The following is a 26,410-nucleotide window of genomic DNA, read 5'->3' on the forward strand; positions in this document are numbered from 1 at the left end:
ATGACTTGTTTTCTACAGCTTGTATTCAAACACATGAAAGCAATTGTGTCTATCAAGGCCAAATATATTTATGCAAATAGGATGGCTTCCTGTCCAGCTAAAACGATGTTTACCAGCATGAAAGGGATGACTGCGTACACGGGGTGGCTTCCTGAGAAGCATGACCTTAGCAGCCTTTGTGCTCTTCCAAGAATGACCAGCTCTCCCGAGAAATTAAAGCATGTTTACCAGACTCCCTTACAAAATGGCACAGGGCTTTCAATTGTACACTCAGGCTGGGATTCAAAGGGTGCAAGTGGCTTGTGGTAACATATTGACCCTGTGAAGCTGAGAGATGACTGGCCCAGGAACTTTATGGCCTGGCCATAGGTCTTCCCTGTCTTAACTCAAGAACTTTTAACCACTGAGCTGAAAAGACTGGTACCGTGTTTAAGAATGCTATATTTTCAGGGTTTGCGAACTGGAAATTCTTTTTTTTTTTAATTATTAGGTAATTCAACAAAACATATTATCTTAAAACATATCATCCTTAATCCCCCCTCCCCATTTCCTCCCTCTCCCTCCCTCCCTCCCATAAAACAACCCACCCCCTGGCTTCCCTCAGTTCCAATCTCTGGTTTCTCTATAAATGCTATTCTCTGCATGTTACAGAATTGTATAAGTCCTTAATTTATCTAACTGATTATTATCAATAAAAAGTTTGTGAGTGTTTATTCAAAGCCTGCCAAGGAGTCCAATTCACTTTGTTGCATCTTTAGATATTTTGTAAAAGGTTCCCATTCCTCTTTAAAGTCACAGTTATCATTGTCCCGTAGTTTATGTGTCAATTTTGCCAGTTCTGCATAGTGCATCAGTTTCTCTTGCCATAATTCTTTAGTCGGGATTTCCTCAGTTTTCCATCCTTGTGCTATTAAGACTCTCGCTGCTGTTGTGGCATACATGAAGATATTTTTCAACTTCTTTGGCATGTCTTTCCCTACAATCCATAACAGAAATGCTTCAGGTTTTTTAACAAATGTTAGATGGAACATTTTCTTCAATTCATTGTATATAATTTCCCATAACTGGCAATTCAAGAAAAGCAGTTCAGACTTATCCGTATCTGCGATGCAGTGAATTGGCAAGGCACTTATCCATATGGTTAATAGTATGTATCTTCAACCTTTCCAGACCCAGGACCCACTTCCAACCCAAACATGCATTTGGGGACCCATTTCTTAATCATTTACCATGTATTTGCCTGGTGGTAGCACTCTGGCTGCAACCCACCTTGGATCAGGCTGTGGTGCCTTAGTGGTTCTGCACCCACCAGTTGAAGACCAGTGGTCGGAAAGGCAAAAGGAGGGCCAGCTGGTATTTATGAGTAAATGGCCTCGGCCCAGTATACCCGAAGGAGCAGCTCCACCCCCATCATTCAGCCCACTGAGGTCCAGCTCTGAGGGCCTTCTGTCAGTTCTCTCCCTGCGAGAAGTGAGGCTATAGGGAACCAGGCAGAGGGCATTCTCGGTAGTGGTGCTCTCCCATCAGATGTCAAGGAAATAAACAACTATCTGACTTGTAGAAGACATCTGAAGGCAACCCTGTTTAGGGAAATTTTTAATGTTTAATGTTTTATTGTGTTTTTAATATTCTGTTGAGAGCTTCCAGTGTGGTGTAGTGGTTAAGAGCGGTAGTCCCGTAATCTGGAGAACCGGGTTCGTGTCTCCGCTCCTCCACATGCAGCTGCTGGGTGACCTTGGGCCAGTCACACTTTTTTGAAGTTTCTCAGCCCCACTCACCTCACAGAGTGTTTGTTGTGGGGGAGGAAGGGAAAGGAGAATGTTAGCCGCTTTGAGACTCCTTAAAGGGAGTGAAAGGTGGGATATCAAATCCAGACTCCTCTTCTTCTTCTTCCCAGAATGGCTAGGGAAACCCAGACAGATGGGTGGGGTATAAATGATAAATTGTTGTTGTTGTTGTTGTTGTTGTTGTTTAGGTAAAGAAAGTGCCTGACTTTCAAAACGAGTACTTGAGTTTTCGGAAGGAGGACACTAAATCCTGCTTAATAGTTTCAAACTGTTACAGTAGTCCAACGTGTGTTCATCAGCACCATGGACACCACAGAGCCCCAGTGATTCCACAACTCTGCTGTTCTCTTTAATGCAAAGTTTAAATAGCTGTTATTCCAATGCAAACATGGAAGAATGTAAAAACGTCTACTTACCGTATTTAAGAGAAAGCAGTATCTTGCTCCTCAATTCAAATGTAGGTGGTACCTGTACAGTCTTTCCTGGGGTCTTGGAATATAAGATGCATCATCATCTACTTATAGTTTGCTTGCTTTTGGAAGTTTTACTATTACCCAACCACACTGATGGGAAATGAAAGGATCTTTAACTGGATAGCAGGGCTAGCCCTTAACTCCACTGTCATTTTTTGGTTGAATACTTCAAGTACAATTGTGCAGGCATGAATATCCAGCATGGAAGTGTCACATAACCAAAATCCCATTCCCAAATGTGTGCGAAAAATGGACAAATACTTCAGTCAACATGGTATCATAACTTTTGGCATACAACATAGTATTGCATTTTAAGAGGCTATGGTAAAGTCCTTGCTTTTGCCTGTTATAAGAACACTGTTGCCATTTCAAAGGACTTTCTGACTTTCGTGCAAAAGAATCCTGTAATATTTAGGGATTTTGTTTTAGGGCTAGATTCAACTAAGTAGGTGAGCTAGTGAGAACCAGCACAATAAGCTCCGTTAGTGCAGTGTTTCTTTCCTCCTCCTATCCCTTTGTGTTCTGAGAGCCAGTGTGGTGTAGTGGTTAAGAGCGATAGACTCGTAATCTGGGGTTCGCGTCTCCGTTCCTCCACATGAGGCTGCTGGGTGACCTTGGGCTAGTCACACTTCTCTGAAGTCTCTCAGCCCCACTCACCTCACAGAGTGTTTGTTGTGGGGGAGGAAGGGAAAGGAGAATGTTAGCCGCTTTAAGACTCCTTTGGGTAGTGATAAAGCGGGATATCAAATCCAAACTCTTCTTTTACTTCTTCTGTGACCTCAGATCAGCTTTGTGGGGGGGGGTCTGCAGAACCTTAAGGAATTGTAAAATGGCTCAGACGTGCATGGGTATATTATTTATTCATTTTTAGGCTTTGCTTGCTTTTTGATCATCTGGTTTTTAAAAGCAGTTTGTAATAGTTTTGAAATATATTTTTTATGACCCTATGCCCCAAAACCTTGGCTCTAACTATGAAAGATTGTTGTTCTACATAACAGATACATCCGCAGGATCTTAAAAGTTACCACTCAGCTCACTATTTTGTAAAGCAAGAACAAACTGCATACCATTTTGCTTCATGTGGGTGTAGAGGTGGGGAAATGAAGAAGTTGAGCATACAAACCTTACCGTTTCTCCACCATCATCTCTGCAGGCACAAAAGAATTGTCGGTCTCGGTAACCAACCACGCATATGTTAAAAAGGGCTTGCTATGACTTCTGTTTATGCTACCCTTTGATATTTTTGTCCTTGAGAAAGATTTCATTTTGGCATGATGCAAGTACTACTTATTGCTTAAAACATGGCTTTTCGGAAGTCCTGACCTTAAGGTATCCAGAAACTTTTCAAGTAGGAATGAAAAAAAGACTTGATTTATGCAGTCACCCACTGTGTTTCAGGTCATTAGTCAACATCTTCGTATTTTAGCTGAATTGGAAATGAGAGTTAGATAAGAATGCCAGCTAGAATCTATGGTTGCTAGCGGTGCCACTGTGATAATATATTGCTTCTACACTGTTAGTCTTCTTTCCCCTTTTCCTTTTTTGCCCGAAGCAAGTAAACATTCATTATACTGAATGGTTTTTCATGGGTGCTAGAGGGTGGGCAGGAGGTGTGTGTGCCGCATTCTTAAGTGAGAGAATTGGAGCTTCATATAGCACCCAAGGGTTTGGGGATTGTAATCTAATGCTTATCCACCCATTCACAGTTGCAGGAGGCAAATGGCATGGAGCTTGAGAAGGTGCAGCCACTTGTGGATTTACACCAGCGTAAAGCTCAGTTAGGCTTTTGGGAGTGCCCTGCAGTCTTGCACACTACTTTCTCCTCACTCACATACAGTGGTACCTTGGTTCTCAAATGCCTTGGTACTCAAACAACTTTGAACCCAAACACTGCAAACCCAGAAGTACGTGTTCCGGTTTGCAAACTTTTTTTGGAAGCAGAACGTGCTCTGTTTTGAGTGTTACGCTTCTGATTTGAGTGTTACACAGAGGTCTGTCTGTTTTTGCTACTTATTTTGCGTTTTTGCTGCTCTTTTTGTTTTTTTGGGGTGTGTGGAACCCAGTTCAGCTACTGAGTGATTGAATGTGTGCCTGCAGTGCATTATTTATTGCTTTCATTTTATGGATCAATGGTCTCATTAGATAGTAAAATTCATATTGAATTGCTGTTTTAGGGGGTGTTTTTAAAAGCCTGGAACAGATTAATCTGTTTTGCATTACTTTCTATGGGAAAGCGCACCTTGGTTTTGGAATGGACTTCCAGAACAGATTAAGTTTGAGAACCAAGGTACCACTGTGTACTCTTCTGCCAGCATCCCATTTTTATAGACGATTCCCTGTTTTCCATTTCAGGGTGAAATATGGCAGCTACAGTTCTATCTGCATCAGTACTGGGATGCCATTGCTGCAGTAGTTCTATATAAATTTGGGGGGTGGGAATTCCTTTGCTGGATGAAGAAGACTGTGTGAACCCATAGGATGCTCCCGATGACCAGGGTAAGGTTATCTGGCAGTGTGAGCCTGACCCTAAACCTGGGAGGACAGTGTCTTTCTTGCAGATATGTTGAAAGTTAGCTTAATCGTGTGATGAATTTAAGTGCCAAAATGTCTGGGGAATCCCTACTCGTAGTTTTTATTCAGCCTATGCTGAAGCCTTAAGCTGAGTCAAGCTATTTTTCCATCAAACCCAATACTCTCTACTTTAGGCGTAGCTAACCCATGGGCCTTATCTACACCCCCTCTCCATCTCAAGGTGCAAGTGAAACCCTCAATTTTTGGGTGGCAGCTGTTTTCTCGTATTTAGATAATATTCACCTTTACTTCCCATTCATTTCACATGGTTATGGGTATCCAAAATAAATATTCCATAGAACAGTAGTAGTGGTAAAAGTGTGATATCCTGTGAACTGCCCATCATTTCTTAGTGACGGACACTTCTGCAGCTTATAACACCATGGGAAGGCGTATGGAGGCTTCAAAAAACACTTGGGTCACTTTTAACTTCAAAAGCCTGTAAAGTAAAAGATGGAGAAGGATGGGCATCCTGATCGTGGTGTAGAAGTGGACAGAGAGATTTAAAGTTCTCTGTCCCAGAACTGCAGCCAATATGTGCTGTATTAGGAAAGGCGGGCGTCTGTATCTTGGGCACTGAGAAGGATGGAGAGGTTTAAACCTCCCCATCCATCCCAATGTCACCATCTATATTGACATTTATCCCTCCCACTGCTCACAAGACTGATCTGTTGCCAGCATGTTATGGATTCCCCCCCCCAATTATGTGAATGTACAAACACACTGGTGTGATTTCGGTATGTGTGGCATGCCAGCTGTGAAGTGACTGTTCCCACTTTTTGGCCACCCTTGTGTGAAGGCCCTGGAGGGTTTGGAATGTGACACTGGGCCCCCCGGGGCCAAAAGGTTAGCTACCCCTGCTCTGTTCCCAAGTAGCTACAGCTCTCTGTCATTTGGGGCAGACTATTTCCTAGCCCTTCAGCTTGAGATCCTTTTAACTGCAGAATATGGGACCTTCTGTGTTTGCTCTGCTGCCAAGCTATGGCCCATTTCTGACATATTTTATTCTATTCCATGCTGTTGCAAGCACATGTCTGTTGACTGAAGCCACCATCCATGCAAACTTCCAATAGCGTGCTCATGTTCTGTGAACTGTGAATCTTGTCAGTGCAAGTTAAGGAAAGTGACATTTTTTCATTGGACATATTTACGCTAGAGAGAGCATGGAAGCTTGCAAGTTCAGATCCCTTCCCTTCAGCAACCTGGTGCGTTGGAGAACAGTTACCCAGCATGGTACTCTTCAGAAGCTATTGTATCACAGCTTCCGTCATCTTTGACCATTCACTATGCTTCCTGGAACAGGCACTATATTGGCTATCCATGCTTTTATGCTCTGACTTGAGTATCTAAACTGCTAGCCAGTACTTGGTTAGTGGAATAGAGATGTCTTGCTCTTTATCATGAACTTTGAGGAGGAAGAGGATCCCAGCAAAGAGGTGTAGCTGGGGCTGGACACACTGGGGCAAGCTGGGGGTGGGGAAGGCGAGATTGCTGTAGGAAGTATTCACAGGGTGATGGAAGATGACGAGGGGATGCGGGGTCAGTGCACAGGAACCAGAGCAATGGGACCCATCCCCAGAGCCTGAGGAGCCCCTGTCTCCACAAACACAGCAGGCTCTGAGGCATAGGGAATAGCAGGCAAAGCACTCCAAGAGGCTGAGACAGGCAAGGGCCCACAGCCCAGCTCCCTAGCTGGCCAGATGGAGCCACTAGCTCTACAAGTTGGCTCTTCTCCTCAGCTGGAGAAGACTTAGAACAGGTGAGGGTCAGATGCCTCATCAAGCCCAGATGCTGCAATCAGCATGTGAAGTATAAAAGGGAAGCAGATCTGAGTTGCTGTGTCTGTTCAACAGCCCATGTTGATGGACCTCAGCTTCGATGTTCTAGGATAGGCATGGCCAAACTTGGCCCTCCAGTTGTTTTGGGACTACAACTCCCATCATCCCTAGCTAAGAGGACCTGTGGTCAGGGATGATAGGAATTGTAGTCCCAAAACAGCTGGAGGGCCAAGTTTGGTCTTGCCTGCTCTAGGATCTCTGTGGGACTGTGCTTCAGGTTGGACTTTGGACACATGGCTTAACCCTGGAGTGGGGACTTGACATACTGACTTGCTGCCAGGTAGGCCAGGGGTTTAGGACACTCTTACTACATGTGCATGCCATCCATCCCCTTTGCTATTGTGAAACAGTGGCCTAAGTGTGTACCACTGTTAACTCTTGAGTTGATGAAAGACTTTGAGTGCCAGGTTATTAGGCACAGTGTTGAGACACTGCAAATTATAACCCACAATTTTTTTCCCATATAATTGTATAGCTGGAAGAGACCATGAGATTCATCTAGTCCAGCCCCCTGCAATGCAGGAATCTTTTGCCCAATTTGGGACTCAAACCCACATGTGCTATAGATGTGCTGCCCAGCCTGGGGGGGGGCATCATGGACTTTGGTGGTTGTTCTGGGGTTGTGTTCTAGTACTGTAGTAGAATATTTCATTTCTTGATACTGGAATGTGTACATTCTAGCTCCTTCACCAAAACAGCTCATAATACTTGGTAGCAGACACGCCATTGCTTATATGCTCTCACTGATAGAATTTGGATATAATAAGTTATTTCCTTATTACTTTATGTCTTGGTATTACTTGACATATTGGATCTTGAGCATAATAGCAAGCCATAAGTGCTCTGATAATAAAAAAAGAAAAAAAGGGAGACACGAAAATCTAATTACATAAAAATCTGAAAATTGAACAGGCTTCCTGATAATTAACTGCATCTCACTTGAACCTGCCTGATGTTAATCATTCTGTTTTATTATAGGATTCCTGTTCAAGATAACATAATTTAAGGGGCCGTCAGCATTTCTGATATAAATGGCTCCTATTGCAATGTCATTGTTTGAGATGCCCAAAGCAAGCAAAGCAATATCTCTTATTGGACTGATTTCTCTTGGTGAAATGGTTTTTTTTTAAAGAACTTGCAAAGCTGTTCAGATAGAAATAGAGGCAGAGGTGGAATCCCAAAGAAATCAAAGTTTCATTCAGCACAGACTTAAATCTGAAATTTACATAAAATTGTACATTCTGTTGTAACAAAAAAACTCTAGATTTTCCTCTGTTAACCCTAGATCACTTTCACACCTTACATTTGAAGCACTGAGATACCATTCTAAACAGCCATGACTTCCCCCAAAGCATGCTGGGAAATATAGATTGAGAAAGGGGCTGAGAGTGGTAAGGAGACTCCCATTTTGATTCAGTGCTACAATTCTTGGAATGGTTTAGCAATCACCATTGGCAGGAAAGTATGGAAATTATACCTCTGTGTGGGGAGAAGAGAGGTCTCTTAACTACTTCTAGTACTCTTAAAGAAACTATACTTCCCTGCACTCTTTGGGGGGGAAGCCATGAATGTTTAAAGTGCTTTAGATATATGGTATTAATGCAGCTATATCCGAGGCTGAATTCCAAAATGGTTTTCGTCCTTCTAGGGGGACAGTGGACATGATTTTCACCACTCGACAGCCTCAAGAAAAATGCATAGAGCAAAACCAACCCCTGTATATTGACCTGGCTAAGGCCTTTAACACTATAAATTGTAATGCCCTATGGACTGTCCTTCTGAAAATTGGCTGCCCAGATAAATTTGTGAACATCCTTCAGTTCCTCCATGATAATGTGACCCCAACAATCACAGATAACAATGGCTCTCAAAGTGAGCCATTCACAGGGGGATCAGGTATTAAGCAGGGTTGTGTTGTCGCCCCAACTCTGTTGTTTTCATTGCCACGACCCTAAACTTTGTTGACTTTGAAGACGCTTGACCTCAGGATGAAAGGGAGAAACGTGCTAAGAGGAAGGCATGTTTGGCAAATCCTTACTGTGATCAATTCCCATTTGGAAACCTATGTCCCCACTATGGAAGGACATGTGGGTCCAGAATTGGCCTCCACAATCACTTACTAACTCACTGTTAAGACTGTGTTCATGGAAGACAATCTTACTTGGCTACGAATGATCACCAAAGAAGAAGGTACTTTGACATAGGTGGTATAAGCAGTTGGAGTCTGTGGCACTCCTATGTAAAAACAGACTAGCCCCTGAGTCTGGCTATGCCATAACCCGAGCTATGCCTTATTCCCCTATCCCCTACTCTGCTGCTTTCTTCCCATAGGAAGGCAACCTAAATCAGGTTAGAATATTTGTTCATCTAGCCCAGTGGTACTCCAGCATGTTTGACAAAAGTCTTTCACATTACAGTACTTGCTTCCATGTCAAACTTTCCCAGGTTCGTGGAGCCAAGTCATGGGGCACTCTGCATGTACTGTGCAACATGAGCTAGAGAGGCATTATTCAATGTGTGGTGTCTGCCACTTTTGTGGGCTGACATTTTGTGAATCTCTCATGGGGGAAGCTATTTCTAGGAATGTGACTCTGACTTTCTGTAGTCATCTGCGGAGGCAGGTGATGTGTAGTACTCAGTAATTGTAAATGTTTGTGGTGGGTAGGGCTGGGACCTTGAAGGCAAGACAATGTACTGATTAGTGTTGCAAAAAAACCCCAACAACAGACACCTTGCACACATGAATTCACAGTGCTTTAGCTGTATTCAGGTTTGTGGCTTAGAGGGTACTCAGACATTTGTCCTTTGTCCCTGGTGACGCATGTCTGTCTGTCTCTTTTTTAAAAAAGAAATGGCTTGGAATGCCTGATTCAGAGGAACTGATTGCTATGGGAATAATTGTATCTAGTGTGTTAGTGCATGTATTGGGAATGAGAGAAACTACAGAAAATTCCCCAAAGGGGAATCTGGTCCTCCCCTTGGCAGCTTTCTCTGCTTCCCAGAAAGCCTCCCTAGAGCATTTGGAAAACCTGCTGAATGGTGTGTGATTTGGCATGGCCACAGTGCAGAAGGAGAAATCTTCTCGAACTGGAGCGCTACTCATGTGAGTTATCTCTGTTTGGGGTGTGAGCCTCCCTTTCCTAACATGGTGTTCTGTTCCCATATCATTCAGGAGTTTCTGTACAGGGAAACTTTTAATATTTGAAGTTTTATTCTGTTTTTAGTCCTCTGTTGGGAGCTGCCCAGAGTGGCTGGGGAAACACAGCCAGATGGGCGGGGTGTAAATAATAAAATTATTATTAATATTCTTATTTCTCCCAGTCTTCTAGGAAGGATTTGGGAAGCTGTGGGTGGGAAGAAGTGATGGGAAATTTCTTTTCTGTTCATGGGTCTGAGGATCCAAGCCTACTGGTCCTTAAGATGTGTTAAGATAGAGCACACTATTCCTTTCTCTGTTTTTTAAAAACATGTTGTTGCACTAATTTATGAAGCAATCTTTTCAGAATCACCAGAAAGCTTCTGTTACATTAGATCATTACTTGGATTCACCAACAGAGAGTGAATGAACTTCAGCAGTCAAGGCTTGCTGTTTTAGCTGGGGGTGTCCTTACTCCGTACAGTGCTGGGATGTAATCTTATGGAAAACAATCCCTTTACTTACTGTTTCAGGTTGAGAAAAGCTTAAAAGACCATGGACTTAAATGAAAGTCATTCATTTTTATCTCCATGCTTACGCCTAAAGCTACTCCAAGATTGATGTCTGTATTATGAAGAGAAAGGCAGGAATAATGATTTTAAAAAGAGGTAGCAGGTGCCGTGTACACATTGGTGCTGCCTTGCGAATATAGTAATATAAAATTGAAACCTTACCTTTTTAATTATTCTGAGATGTTGGGAAATTATCTTCTCTCAATTTACCAAGGATGACTGGCTGATTGCTAAGTCTCTTCTAAGAGTGCTTCCTAATTAACCTGTCACAGTAAGGGCTAGTATTGTGTGTTGCTCTCCTCCACCCCAACCCCAAGATGTTCTCTGCAGCATAATGTGTCATTAAGCTGCATGTTTATGAAATAAAATAAGTAAAGGTTGGAGTGGGGAGAAAAACAAACATTGGTATGAGATGAAGTTACTAATTTTGTAGCTGCAACACATGGCAGTCTCGGAGAGGAGAATTAGAACAAAAAAAACCACACAACTAACATTATCCTTGCATGCAATTAGTCATTTGTAGAATCTTCCCTATTTCCATGGGTGTTCCATTACGTGGGGAAGTGTTGGTGTGTTGAGTTGATATTGATGGCTTCTAGTCATGATTGGCTTTATGGTACCTTCAATTCTGAAGTTTGCCTCTGAAGATGCATTGAAGGGGAATATGAAAATGCTCTTGTTCTCTTAGCCTGCGTCTGGGGTTCCTGTAGACATCTGGTTCACCACTGTGAAGAACAGAATCATAGACCTTTGTTCTAATCCAGCAAATAACTTATTGAGGTTGTTTTTTTCCTGCAATAAGAGGCATTCCACCCCCCATGAAGGTTATCAAAATTTGATTTTGTGTTTGGATCCTAGCGTTTGTGTGCATCATTTCTGTTTAAAGACACACACACACATGACTCAATTGTCATCTTTTTTAAAAGCAAAACAAAACCAGAAGTGCATATAGACACACATTTTCTTCTTAACAACCCCTCCCCCCAAACTGCCCCCCCCCCCAGTTTGCTGCTGTGCATTATGCTCAGCAATTACAATTTTCAGTTCTTTTTTAAAGTGCTGGCTGGTTGGTCTGTTGTTTTATACGGGTTCTTCTCCCCCATCGTGTGCAGCAAGCTTCACTGCAGCCAGAACCAATTTTGTGGATCTGCAATAACTGTTTGGGAGTGTGTGGTTATAGTCAAACAACTGTGAATATGTGGTTTGTTTCCTCTCATACAGAAACAATGGATAGTTTTTGCACCCATACACACAAGAGTTTGTAAGGTTTCTGATATAAGCAGCATTGTGAACACTGCAGTTCATTGTCTGTCTGACTTCAGGTTGGTAGAATTTTTAATATATATTGCAGGGATGGGCAATTTTTTAGGCCCATGGGCACATTTAGATTTTTGAGTGAGTGCTATGGGTGGTGCAGAAGAAAAATGCACCTCTCTTCCAACTTCACCTCTATGTACTTCTCAGTACATAGAAAGAGGTAACCACTGTTACCACTTCATGACCAAGTGGCAGGCATTGGGGAGGGGGCAGGGCTTGGAATTTTCACATTTGCCAGGGGTGAGACCTCGAGGGTGGCCCATGGGCACCATGTTGGTGATCCCTGTAGTTTAGGGATGCTTTTCATTCCTTTTTTTATATGATTGTGCAATGGGCTCTGTCCTTGGTCTGTTTTAAATAGGGATAAAATTAAACGTATTAAGGTACACAAATGATCAATTGTCTCACTAACATCTGGGAGAGATGACAGCGCCACCCAGACTTAATTCCTTGAAATTTTATTGCGGGTTGTGTCCTGCAATATGAGATTATGGTACAAAGCAAACCAGGGACTTCAGAGGCACAGAATCAGCTGGGTAATATGTACCTTTAAGGGGTAAGGATTTGAGGTCCCTTCAGCTGTGCTAAGGCTGTGCGAATTGAGCTGTTGCATGGGGAAAACACATAGGAGTGGGATGAGCTCCTTAAATGGTTCCAGTTACTAGGGTGTGCATTGACCACATAGTTTGCCTTATATCTGTGTTTGTAGTGTTGGGATGCAACCTGATCTGTTTGCATCCAATCTGTATTGCTGATTCAATTTCTTATTCAGGTCCAAATCAGATCTGTTAAATCCAAAACTCTACTTTTCTTCCACCGACTGTGAAGGAGAATTTATGGTTGGGGATCTGTTGAGGATATCATCAACCCAATGCTGCATTTTTGAAAGACCCAGGAAAATGCTTAATCATGGATTTGTTTAATGGGGTTATAGTTATGCATGATAAGACTAGTTATCTTCCCAATCAAAAAATTATTTCTTGCAGAACTGTACCTATTTGTTTGTTTGTTTTTGCATTTGTAGGTCAGAAGGTTATTAATAAATTCCTACCATTGATTTGTGTTCATTGACATGGGAATCATTTGATGCGGGGCACATGGGATCTTGTTGTTTCCTCTGTTGATTCTGCATCTTGAGGTATATTTGCCTTGCATTTGATTTGTTGAGATTCCATCACAGCAATGCTGCACGTTTAGGAAACCTCTTGTGATGACCTACAGTTTGAACAGATAAAGTGGATGTTATAAACCGTTCTTCTTATAACTTTTCTCTTTGTATCGCCTACTTTGATTTGACCTGAGTGGAATAGCACATTAAGCCTTCAATCGAAGCTTCTAAAGATTGAAACAGGGGGATGGAAAATGAGGTGCCGAGGGTCAATAGTCCATAGTACTGAGAGGATTAGGCAGTCTTAACTGATGAAAATGCAGTATTGGAAAAGAGAGACAATTTTTCAGCCATATTCCCTCTTGGCTAACCTTTCAGGAATTGCGTGTCAGTAGTAGTGCTGAAAGAGACTCTTGAGAGTCCCATGGACTGCAAGAAGATCAAACCTATCCATTCTTAAGGAAAGGAGCCCTGAATGCTCACTGGAAGGACAGATCCTGAAGCTGAGACTCCAATACTTTGGCCACCTCATGAGAAGATAAGATTCCCTGGAAAAGACCCTCATGCTGGGAAAGATGGAGGGCACAAGGAGAAGGGGATGACAGAGGACGAGATTGTTGGATAGTGTTCTCGAAGCTACCAGCATGAGTTTGACTAAACTGCAGGAGGCAGTGGAAGACAGCAGTGCCTGGCGTGCTCTGGTCCATGGGGTCACGAAGAGTCAGACATGACTAAATGACTAAACAACAACAGTGGGCATGGCCAATACAAAATTGGGTGTCACCAACCCCCAAAACACACACACAGAGAGAGAGAGAGAGAGAGAGAGAGAGAGAGAGAGAGAGACTGCTCCTTATCCCCACAGGTGTTTTTTCTTTTTCTTTTTTCTTTTTAAAAAGGCATATCAGCTTATTTTTTCAACATTTGACTGGCCTCAGTCCCAGATTGGGGGTAATCTTCCTGGAATTAATGCTTCCCTGATCCCCACTCTACTCTCCAGTAAGATTAGCCCCGTTCCTGCCACCACAGACTTGAAAAATAGATATTGGAGTCAATATAAAGCAGGGGTCAGCAAACTTTTTCAGCAGGGGGCCAGTCCACTGTCCCTCAGACCTTGTGGAGGGCCAGACTACATTTTGAAGGAAAAAAATCAGTGAATTCCTATGCCCCACAAATAACCCAGAGATGCATTTAAAATAAAAGGACACATTCTACTTGTGTAAAAACACGCTGATTCTCAGACCGTCTGCGGGCCGGACTGAGAAGGTGATTGGGCCACATCCGGCCCCCGAGCCTTAGTTTGCCTACCCATGATATAAAGCGTTTTCCAAGCTTGTTTGTGGTACAGCTAAAGTTGAGAAGACACTGCAGGTTGTATCTGACCCGTAGCCTAGCAGCTGCTCATCCCTAAAACTTAGAGCAGGCTTCCTCAACCTCGGCCCTCCAGATGTTTTTCGCCTACAACTCCCATGATCCCTAGCTAACAGGACCAGTGGTGAGGGATGATGGGACTTGTAGTCTCAAAATATCTGGAGGGCCGAGGTTGAGGAAGCCTGACTTAGAGGGTTAAGGCATTGCTGCATAACTCACATAATGAGAATGGGGCTTCCTAGAGCATGTTAGTCTAATATGCATGTGCAGACTGGGCAAAGCATGTTCTCCATAACAGAGAGCATGTGTTGCAGTGGGGGCCTGAAGGCCACCCCACTGTTGTTGGGCAAATTGGCCACATGCAGTGATCGGGAAAGGAGTGTTGCTGGGGAGATTCTTATGTTGCAAAATGGTGGGAGGGGTCAGAGGTCTTAAATACAGGGGCCTTCTCTTGGGCTGCAGAGGGGGGGGGTTCGTTGTCCTCTGACCTTGCTATTCCTGTCATGGGGTCGTCTGCCTTGGGTCAGGGGCCTGGTAGGAATTTTGTCCTTTTGGCTGATTGGCTGTTGCTATTTGGTTTTTGCCTAAGGTAAAGGTAAAGGTACCCCTGCCCGTACGGGCCAGTCGTGACCGACTCTGGGGTTGCGCGCCCATCTCGCTTAAGAGGCCGGGGGCCAGCGCTGTCTGAAGACACTTCCGGGTCACGTGGCCAGCGTGACAAAGCTGCTCTGGCGAGCCAGCGCAGCACACGGAAATGTCATTTACCTTCCCGCTATAAAGCGCTACCTATTTATCTACTTGCACTTAAGGGTGCTTTCGAACTGCTAGGTGGGCAGGAGCAGGGGCCGAACGACGGGAGCTCACCCCGCCACAGGGATTCGAACCGCCGACCATACGATTGGCAAGTCCTAGGCGCTGAGGTTTTACCCACAGCGCCACCCGCGTCCCAGTTTTTTGCCTACTATGTAGCAAATCGTCACAACTTGTAAGGTTGGCGGTTAGGCATTAGTTAAAATTGGTTGGTGGAGGGGTAAGTGCCTACCCCTCCAAAGGTGGTGCTGCATAGGGAATTCCGTTAAAGGAATCCAGGGGATTGCCATCCCTTTCGTCCTAGTCCCTGGCATCGGACTTGGGTCATGCAAGCCCCCGGGGGCATGAGGGTGAGAGACGAGGGACTGATTGCCAGCTTCTTTTCTTCCCAATATGGTTCTCCCTGACTGGCTTCCGCTGGAATCCGGAAGTCAGTTCTGTCCCTGGGGCAAGGACAGATAGTCGTAACCAATGCCTAAGCAACCACTCACGTGTGTGTATTTAAATAAAGTTGTGGCCAAATTCATGCCAAAAACCTTAAACAAAAATTTATGTGTGAAGTGTGAGTTATTGGGGTGGCCTGGGGACCTTGACGCTCAATTGTGGCAATCAGCAGCACGAACAAGTACATCTAAGCAGTAAGGCAGCAGTTGGACCTGGATTGCAATTTTTATTCCCACGAGAGGGATTTGCATCTAAGGTTAAACATTCTAGGGGGTTTTTTTAATGCTACATGTCCCTACAAATCTATAAAACTAAGGCATTTCATTAATTTTGGTACCAAGAACTGTCCAAAGAAATAGATGGTAATTGAAATTTAAAAAGGAATAACACTTCACCGCTACATTTCACATGGGGGGGGGATTGGAGTAGACTTGTGTGCCAGAGATCCTTGCGTGCTTTCTCTCCCTTGATTGCTAATGATGTTCTTTTAATGCATGATCAACAGGCTTGATGGAAAACATTATGCAAACTGAAGCCCTCCGTTGCCTTTTGTACCTAGTATGGGTATGTCATGCCCTGGGAACATGACCCACAGCAACTAAGCACAGCACTAACAATTCCAATGACTGCCGGCCATTTTGTGAAGGAAATTTCAGCCTCCACCCGTTCCTGCTATTTGGAACCAAGGTGGCATGCCACTTCTCCATTTTTAAAATAGGTATCAGAAACGAGCCCAATCTGAACCATAGACATTTTAACAGTTGGTACCAGCAGCTGGTACTTCCAGGAAGCTGAGGAACTGACTGAGCATCGTTGGCCTCTGCAACATTTGCTTTTTGCTGCTTCCAGACCTCCTCTGAAGCCAGGTTATAGAAGCCAGCTATATGCCATCTATTAAGCCAATATTGGTTTAAGTATATAAATACAAAGCATAGTTCATGGCATAGGTGAGAGAACCCCTATGCCATGAACTATGCTTTGTATTTAAATATTTAAACCAATATTGGCTTCTTATGGTAATACTAAATTGATTCTTTTCCCTTTTTTTAATTGTTGGTCTTTGTCATTTCTGAATTTACTCTGTGTGTGTTGTAATCTGCTTTGGGTGCCCATCATGGGAAAGCTGCATATAAATAATCTGTCACTCAGAAGCATGGGTTGGCAAACTAAGGCATGTGGGCCGAATCAGGCCCAATTGCCCTCTGGATCCGGCCTGCGGGCGGTCCTGGAATGACCGCTTGGATTGGCTTGATCGTTTGGGCTTCGCCATTTTTTTGCAATTTTGGGGGGCACCATTTTTCCCCTCCTCCCTCCCTCACACACACTGCGGCAGCGCCTCCTCCCTCCTCCTGGCTTCTCCCTGCCCTGCGGAGGAAGGGAGCTGGGCTTTGATGGGTGCCAGCCAATCTAAAGCCTTGCCATGGCTCAGACTCACCACGCACCTGCCAACCTCCCCATCCATGGCTGTGCTGTGGGCATCATGGCGGGTGCATCATGGGGCTTTGGCTGGAGCTTGGCACACCTGCTGGCCCCGCGCATGGCACCTGGGAAAGCTGGCCCAGAAAGGAGAGGGGCTGCCACTGCCTCCAGCTCCCAACCGCTCGCAGAGCAGAGGAGGAGGTAGAAAAGGAGGGGAGGGGCTGGGGGAGAGAGGGGGAGAGAAAGAAGCCCCCCTCTGCTGCATACATGTGTGTGTGCGTGCGCGCAGTCCAGCCCACCACAAGGTCTGAGGGGCAGTGAACCGGCCCCCTCCGAAAAAAGTTTGCTGACCCCTGCTCAAAAGGTTCCCAACTGCAGGCAGCTTCCCTCCATGACTTGCAAGGCAATATGATTTTCTCCACAACTTACTCCATGACTTGTAAAGCAGTGAGAGAGGCGAGGGAGAGCAAGTTTGCCTGCCTTTCTATAATTTCTGTCTATGGTAGTTACACACAGCCTCACAGCACTAGATTGGGAGGCTGGCAAGCTTATGTGATATCCTCTTTTATCCCACAAAACATGTTATTGTTTAGAAATGGGTTGCTTTAAAGCAACAAAGATTGCTGGGGAAAACAAATGTGCACAGGGCTTTATTTTTCCATTTATAAATTGGACGGATGGAGCTGTCACCGAGACTTGGATCAGTTTCAGAAGATTTATTGCCCTCAATTTAGATTTATTCATTTATTTGGGTGAGGGTGGGGTGGGAAGAAGGGCAGAGGAAAAGAGTGACTGATAGCAGGGACTGGGAAGATAATTGGGCAGATGGACATGGAGCTCTACACCTGGATCTCAACAATGTCTGACTGGAACAATCGGAATGCATGGCTAAGAGACGAACAGGATTTGAACAATATGAAGTTATAATTACACATAAGGGCTTCTTATAATGATTGATTGCTCTGAGCAACAGCTGCTAGGACTTCATCTTTCCTTCACATACATTATGTGGCAGCATAATTGAAATGATGGAACATTTTACAAATGAGCATGACTGACGAGAAGGAAACAAAAGCATTGGGAGTTATGTGTGATTCTTTTCTCTTGTTGCTTTTGTAGTAAATATACTCCCAATGAATCCAGATGGCGAAGCATATAGTGTGTACACACACACACACACACCAAACCCCATTTGAAGTGATGACTTTGTCCTGTTGGTTTGTATGGGAACATTCAGATGTGGGAGGAGAAAGAGGAAGGAAAAAGCATTTCTACTGAAACTCTCTAAGAATAGGAAGAACTGAAGCAGTGTCCCTTGGTTGTCTGATCTAATTTTGCTGTTGATATATCGTCTGTTATTACATTAAGTTGTATTTAAGGCAAACTATACATTACTTTATTTTAATGTTGTTTCTCTGGGACAATGTGAACAACAAAGAGTAGGTTATAAATAAATTAAATAAATCATACAGCCAGTGACAATTTTCTTGTAACATAACTGGATCAGTCATACTGACTCAGTTTCAAATGAGCTTTGTAGCAGCAGCTCATTGTCAACTCTTGTTCATCTGCTTTATTCATTTTCTGCAATCATAATGAACTTTAATTTTAGAGAACTAAATTACCTGGACATTATGCTTGCTCTTCCCCACTGTGTCGTTCTTTGGCATGATATGGGAATGAACCATTTATGGTTACTATGCAATTCTAGTTTATATCACCAGTGTGGAATACTGGTTCCACGTTTCTTTAGCAATAATTCAGTCTGCGAGAATTTGTAGACATGGAGAGCTCCTGAAGGAACCTCCCTGTTTCTTTCACCGACATTTATGCTTCACTAGAAAGTGTTCTAGCTTGTTGGAGACACTTAACTATGAAAAGAATAGACACTTTTCTGGAGGGTAGGATATTCTGAATTTTTCATTTACAGGACGGATGGAGGACTTATGGCGTTCCAGAATTTGCTGGAGTACATCATCCACCTTGGTCATTCTTGCTGGGTCTGATGGGAGTTACAGGACATGTATGGTGCTGTGGTCTAAACCACTGAGCCTCTTGGGCTTGCTGATCAGAAGGTTGGCAGTTCGAATCTGCACGATGGGGTGGGCTGCCGTTGCTCCCGTTGCTCTGTCCCAGCTTCTGCCAACCTAGCAGTTTGAAAGCACACCAGTGCAAGTAGATAAATAGGTACCACTGCGGTGGGAAGGTAAACAGCGTTTCTGTGCGCTCTGGTTTCCGCCACGGTGTTCCATTGTGCTAGAAGTGGTTTCATCATGCTGGCCACATGACCAGGAAAGCTATCTGTGGACAAATGCCAGCTCCCTCGACCTGAAAACAAGATGAGCGCTGCACCCCATAGTCGCCTTTGACTGGACTTAATCATCCAGGGTTCCATTAGCTTTAGCTTTACCTTTTTGCCTTACAGGTTAATGCACAGGTTTGGATCATAGCTTACTGTAATTGAGTGTGATTGAAGACTGAAAAGGCACAAAGATTAGTTTAGCAATGGTGCAGCCATCTACTGGAACGATCACTGATTGTTCCTCATTTGCTTGCTGTTGTGTATCATGCCATGCCCAGCACTCATCCCAGTTATTCAGTCAAATGCTGATGTGCTTGCTATTCATTTTCTACATTTGATGCATTTGGCTTATCTGTACAACAACTTGTGTTATTATGAGTTGCAGCTGCTGGTTCTTTTTGCATATCAAGTAACTGTTTGGAAACCTGGTTCTATATTTGGAATACTTAGCCATACTTACAAATCTGCAGCATTAATTCCTCAATAATGTCATGTCAACTATCCTGAATATATTATAATGAACAAAATAGCATGAGTCTCAAAAGAAATATCCCCTAGATTAAGATGATTAACAGATTTTGGAGAGAAACTGAATAATGATGTTTTTCTTCTTTCCGTAGGTTTCATAATAGGGATACACTGTGTGTACATAGCTAAAAGTTTTTGAAAAGTCTGCCTTTAGGAAATGCTGTCTGCATGGACTTGTCTATCCAGGAAACCTTAATCACACGCCATAGCATCAGTGTGTATTGAAGGATTCTGAGGGATGTTTTAGGGCTCATGTACAGCTCACTTGGGCCATAAGTCAGGCCTTCAGGGACTTAGTCAGAAAGGTCCTTTTGTGTTTTATCTATATAGGGACAACATAGGAAGCTTCCTTTTGCCAGGTCAGACTGTTTGTCTGCCAAGCAGTGACTTGGTGAATCACAGTTGAATTCTGAACCACTATGCTGGACTAGCTCTGTGCAGGTGTCTTGCAAAGTAGCACCATCAATTACTATTTTAAAAAATAATAATAAGGAAAAGGATTGTGTTTTCTTATGATAGGGTCAGAAATCTCCCCTTTATGTATGTAACAACAGCAGCTAGGATTCTATATATGCAGAAATGGAAGGAAGAAGTTCCAACCAAAGACGAATGGATAAGTAAGATAATGGTTTATGCGGAACTGGCAAAATTAAGGGAATCTAATGATGAGTGTTTTATGGAAGAATGGATGGCTTTTGGAGAATTTAAAGAACTATAGTATTATGAATTTACAAGCAGGATTTTGAGCTATGAGCAACAGAAGTAATATTGTGGTTATGATTTGATAAAGAGATGATAGTGCAGCAAAAGGGGAGAAACAACAACTCCACAGAAAAAGGGGTGGGAAGTAGACAAAAATAAGAGAAAATGTGAAATTTTGTTTTGACTGTATGTTAAAAATGTTGAAACTCAATAAAATGTAATTTTTTAAAAAAGGATTGTGTTCTGTTGTCCTCCAACACACAATGAAGTTGCCTTCAAGAAGGAAGTGATGGAGTCATTCTTCAGTTTATGACCTATGTGCAGAACCAAAGAGATTAAATTTATTATGTGGACAGTCTTACATTATTAATTTTATGGCAGTTAATCTTTTTCTCCACATTTAGCACAGTGCAAGTGATAGAAAAGGGATTTCGTTGCCAACCAGACTCATTGGGGAGAAGAGATGTAAAATCTAATTTTGTAGTGAAGAAAATACCCCATTGTGCTCTTTGTAGGTCCCAAGGGACTGGACCTCAAAGGAAGTGGGTTTCATTAACATTTCATTTCATAAGATGCTTAGATTATAGCTGTTACTTCAGTTGAGTAGTCATGGTTGTAGCACTGGAAATACCAAAATCAATTCGGACAGTTTAGAGCGGCGGTTCATGGAATAGTTTCTATATCAACTCATCTGTCGAGGAGCTATAGAACAGCAGGTTGCCATTGAAGCCATGCTGCCACCATGTTCGGCTCCACTCCCTGACTCTTCTGATGTCCCACTGCAACATTGGTCCTCCCAATCCCCCTCACAAGTTGATGCCTCTTTAAAGGTATAAATGAAAACTCATATCTGTGTATCATTTGGCTCACCTAGACTGCTGTTCAGTGTGGCTGGCAATCTTCCTCTACCTCCATGTTGTCTTTATGAGGTTCTGCTCCCAAATCATTGCCTTCCCACATTTTCCCACCCCTCGGTCCATATTTTTTCATCCCAAGGATACAAACAGTGTTGTTTGTAATACAGTGGTACCTTGGGTTGCAGATGCTTCAGGTTACAGACGCTTCAGGTTACAGACTCCGCTAACCCAGAAATAGTACCTTGGGTTAAGAACTTTGCTTCAGGATGAGAACAGAAATCACGTGGCAGCAGCGGGAACCCCCATTAGCTAAAGTGGTGCTTCAGATTAAGAACAGTTTCAGGTTAAGAACGGACCTCTAGAACGAATTAAGTTCTTAACCCGAGGTACCACTGTAGTAACAAAATTCTGTGCTCATCTCATTCAAGGCTCTCTGATCCAGTGGAGGCTTGCATGGACAGAAAGAAGCAGGTTTTGCAAGTTCCGCCTTTCTCTTGCAGCTCTCAATACCACTTCCCAATGCCACGGGGGGGGGCTCCCCGGGTGACATCCCTGAGGGGGTTGACAAAATCCCCCCCCCCGGCGGCGATCCACCATGCAGGACCACACACCCCCGGGCATGATCGCCGGCATGCCAATTGCACCCCTGGGAGGATTGCCCCGCCCCGGGTGCATGGCATTTGCGCCGCTCCAGGTGCCCGAGTGGCTAGCCCTGCCACTGTCCCAAGGGCTTCCCCAACCCTTGGATCAGATTTGAGGATGGGGGCAAGGGCTGCAGAAGGAAGGGGAAATGATAGAAATTTGCCTCCTAGCGCCCCTTCATGGAAGCCTCCACTGGATCAGAGAGCTTCTATGAATGGTTACAATTGGGAAGGACAGACAATGGCTAAAATGTTTTGATTTGAAAGACAGTTAAATTAACCTTTTAATCTACTCCTTGACAATACCTGATGGGTGCTTATTTTTATACATTTTATTGAAAATATTGTGTGTTTTAAATTCTATTTTCCCTCTCTGAGTTTTCTTTGGGGGGTGGATACTGGGTTTTCTTGGGTTGTTGTTCTTTTAATTATGTATTTTGTGTTTTTATATTGTGATTTTTATCCTGCGAACCACCCTGAGACCTGTGGGTATAGGGCAGTATATAAATTTAATAATAATAATAATAATAATAATAATAATAATAATAATAATAATAATAAAAAATTATCTGGAAAGGGGAGGGTATCATCATCTAAATTTGGCATATACACATTAAGGAGATATAAACAACAACAACAAAGATTTGCCACACTAAAATACCAGGTTGGCCCCAAATGCTCCCAGACTATTGTTTTGGCTACAACCCTGTCGGCACTCGCAAACTGTGTTTAATAATAGAAGGGATATGGAACAGTCCATCAACCATCCTTCATTTCCATCTGTAATATGTGTGTATGTTCACAAACCAAAATGGTGGCTGCTTTTTTCTACCACCCTGAAGAAGCCATCTTCAGCTGGCTGTTAAAGGGGTGGAGAAAGTCAGACCTCCATCCTAGGTTTTGGATGTATACCTAGTTTCTGTAACCATAGAGCACCTTAATTATGCTGAGATACCCAAATATAGGTGTGGCACATACTTCTGTAGATTATTAAAATGTTTTTTTTTTTAAAAAAAAAAAGTCATTTCATTCTGTATTTGTGGAATCTGTGAGTTCTGGATATTCAGTTTGGTAACCACTGAACAACACTTTGAAGTTGTGGCATTCCCCTTCTTTTAATTTGACAACTGTAACAACAACAACAAAAATTACTTAGTTTGACTTTTTTTAGAGTGGGACTACGAAGTCATTACATAATTATTGGAGAAAAGGTAATCTGCTTACAGTGGTACCTCGGGTTAAGTACTTAATTCGTTCCGGAGGTCCGTACTTAACCTGAAACTGTTCTTAACCTGAAGTGCCACTTTAGCTAATGGGGCCTCCTGCTGCTGCCGTGCCGCCGGAGCACAATTTCTGTTCTTAACCTGAAACAAAGTTCTTAACCTGATGCACTATTTCTGGGTTAGTGGAGTATGTAACCTGAAGCGTATGTAACCTGAAGTGTATGTAACCTGAGGCACCACTGTATTTCCAGGTTCTGAGTCAAGTAAGATACCTCATGACAAAGGGAAAGGAAGTTCACTGTAAAATGTTCTAGAAATTCTGGACAAAGAAGTATAACATGCAGTAATTTGAAAGAACATGGGGTTCCTATTGCAGTGCCCCATGGCTTTATACAATAGTGGCTTTTGTGGGGACTGTGAAGCTTGAAGTAGGAGATTTGAATTCTAGCCATCCTTCATACAGTATGTCTTTTGGCACATGCTGTCCCGGTCACATTATTTAAACAGTAAACACAAGTGAACAATTAAAAAAAAACATGTTTTTTCTCCCTTTATGATTGCCGATCCTCCTGCAGTAGCAATAACATTAGTGCTAATGTGCAGTCCCTTAAGCAGAGAAAAGTCAGACAGGATGATAAAAGATTGCTGTGATCCTTAAAGGAAACTCAGCTTCAGTCTGACATGACTTTGTGCAGAAAGAAAATCTTGCTTTCTGTATGAATAGATCTCCACTGTCTGCATGTGACATTCTTCCATTCTCTCTCAGAAGAGCATTTTCTATCAGTGAAAAAGTGATGTCTTGGGTAGTGTGGAGAAAATGATACATATCCAAAGCAATATAACTCTAGATAATCCATAGTCTCTATTGAAGGTGCTCTATTGAGAGCCAGTGTGGTGTAGTGGTTAAGAGCGGTAGTCACATAATCTGGGTAACCGGGTTCGCGTCTCCGCTCCTCCACATGCAGCTGCTGGGTGACCTTGGGCCAGTCACACTTCTGTGAAGTCTCTCAGCCCCACTCACCTCACAGAGTGTTTGTTGTGGGGGAGGAAGGGAAAGGAGAATGTTAGCCGCTTTGAGACTCCTGAAGGGGAGTGAAAGGCGGGATATCAAATCCAAACTCTTCTTCTTCTTCTTCTTCTATTCTTCTCAAAATGTTTCATTGTGTGGTTGAGCTGCAATTTGTAGAGCACAGTTTTGCAAAGGGGTTTTAAAAACCAGTTCCAGGGTAATCTAACCAGTTAAATCCTCTGCAATGCATTTTTCAGTAGATAATTTAATTGTTTTGTGGGGTTTGAGGAAGTGTTCTCACATCAATCCAGAATGATTTATCTACCTACTAAGTTTTAACACCGCCACCCCTTTCATGACATGTCATTTATTGTACTGTTTGGACCAATGAAAATTGTTTTGTCATAAACTATTTTTTTGGAAACCTGTCATTTTCTTCTCTCATTTTCATCTTTTTGGGAAAGATTAAAACCCCTGGATGTGGGATCTGCCTACAGTTTGGCAGACCTAATCCACTCTGACTGCAGGTTTCATCCGCTTTTGCGGTGGGGGCTGGTGGGAGAGGGAACTCCCATCATCCCTAGCTAGCAGGACCAGTGGCCAGGGATGATGGGAATTGTAGTCCAAGAGCAGCTGGAGACCCAAGTTTGGGAAACCCTGCTCTGTAATATACAGTCTTTTTGCATTTTTTTGCCAGTATATGCATTTTTGCAAGCAGTTTCTGCCAAAAAGAATTTTGTATATTGTTTTCACTAATATGGACATTTTCCTGTGTGCTTTTCATTAACATACTGTCAGCTGTTCAACAGTGGAATGGACTCCCTCAGAAGGTGGAAGACACTCTTTCATTGGAGGTTTCTAAGCAGAGGTTGGATGGCCATCAGTCATGGATGCTAGAGCTGAGATTCCTGCATTACACTAGCTGACCCTCAGGGTCGCTTCCAACTCTACAATTCTATGATCATACACAGAGGTCTTACATTCTTTCATTTGGAGGACTGCATTGCAAAATTCAGTGCTATGGAAATTTTGAAGGAGAGTTGTGTTTTGGTTCACATACTGGCTTGGGAAGAGTAATGTTGATGGGCTTGTCTTAAAATATAAACCAAGGGCTTATTCACACTTACTTTACCCCCCCTGCTCTTTCCAGGCAGTAGCCTGCGCTGTAACGCTCCTTGACTGTGTATGGGTTTGTTTGGGGTTTTTTGTCCTGAGCATTCCCCACAAAAACTCACTCTTTAAAGCTGAATCAGAGCAAATGTCAATTCAGGTTTTCTACAGTTTTATGTTTGCTCTGATTGAGCTTTAAAGAGTGTGTGTTCCAAGTGGAAAGCCTGTGGCTAAAATAAAGGCTGCTGAGACATAAAGCTTTAAATTGGGGGCCTTGCCTGGAAAAAGCAGAGGAGAGATAAGTCTGAAGAAGCCCCAAATGAATATATCCCCATTTCTGTTTGTACTGCTCACCTCTGGCTCGCCACAACAAACCAACGAAAATGTAGATATGCCATATCCCCCCTCCCCCACCAATGTTCCTATTGTAATTTTGTTTATAAAGCTTGACTTAAAATGTGTGCAAATAATCTCTAGAGAATTTGCTGCACTGCATATTTCTGGATTCTTGTGGAGTCAGTCCAGAACATGTCCCCTTCATACCTATGGGCCCTTTGTTTCCTATGTCGTAGGCATATTACACTGGTACTTTGGCTCTCAAACTTTATCTGTTCAACTCCCGAAACCTTTCGAAAACCAAGGCGCGGCTTCCAATTGGCTGCAGGAGCTTCCTGCACTCAAGCGGAAGCAGTGGTGGACTTTCGGCTTCCTGAAAAGGTTTGCAAGCTGGAATACTTACTTCTGGGTTTGCTGCATTCGGGAACCAATTTGTTCAGCAACTAAGCCATTCAAGGGCCAAGGTACCACTGTACTTGAGAAAAATGGAAATGGTGGGTGCTTGGTGTACAGATCCTGAGTGAGAGGCAGGAAAGGGAAGACCTCCCAGGGTGAGAGACTGGGAGAAGAAAGAGAAGCTCCCAGGTGAAAGCGGGGAGGGTCCATGTCAGGCTTTGGGGGCTTGGCTTCCTCTCCCCTTGGCCGAATAAATGGTTAATGAACACAGCAAAAGAACAAGCGACCGTTCTCAGAGTGCAGGTGCTCCCAATTAAGGTTCCGCCCACTTCCCTCTAGTCACTTCCGTCCTCTCGTCTCCTAGCCACCTGATCTCTCAACTTTTGCGAAGCCGCCTTAACTAATCTCCTAGCCTTGGGACTGAGAGGCTGCACATCTTCCAGTGCTAGCTCACTCTCTT

The 26,410-nt window shown here is 43.3% G+C and overlaps 1 protein-coding gene across 2 annotated transcripts in view; it reads left to right on the forward strand.

Annotated features, from left to right (window-relative positions):
* LINGO2 (leucine rich repeat and Ig domain containing 2) overlaps positions 1–26,410 on the forward strand; it is a 569,661-nt gene that overhangs the window by 28,038 nt on the left and 515,213 nt on the right. The window lies entirely within an intron of this gene.

Source organism: Podarcis vaucheri, assembly GCF_965113315.1.
Source record: "Podarcis vaucheri genome assembly, chromosome: 17".
Lineage (NCBI taxonomy): Eukaryota > Metazoa > Chordata > Lepidosauria > Squamata > Lacertidae > Podarcis > Podarcis vaucheri.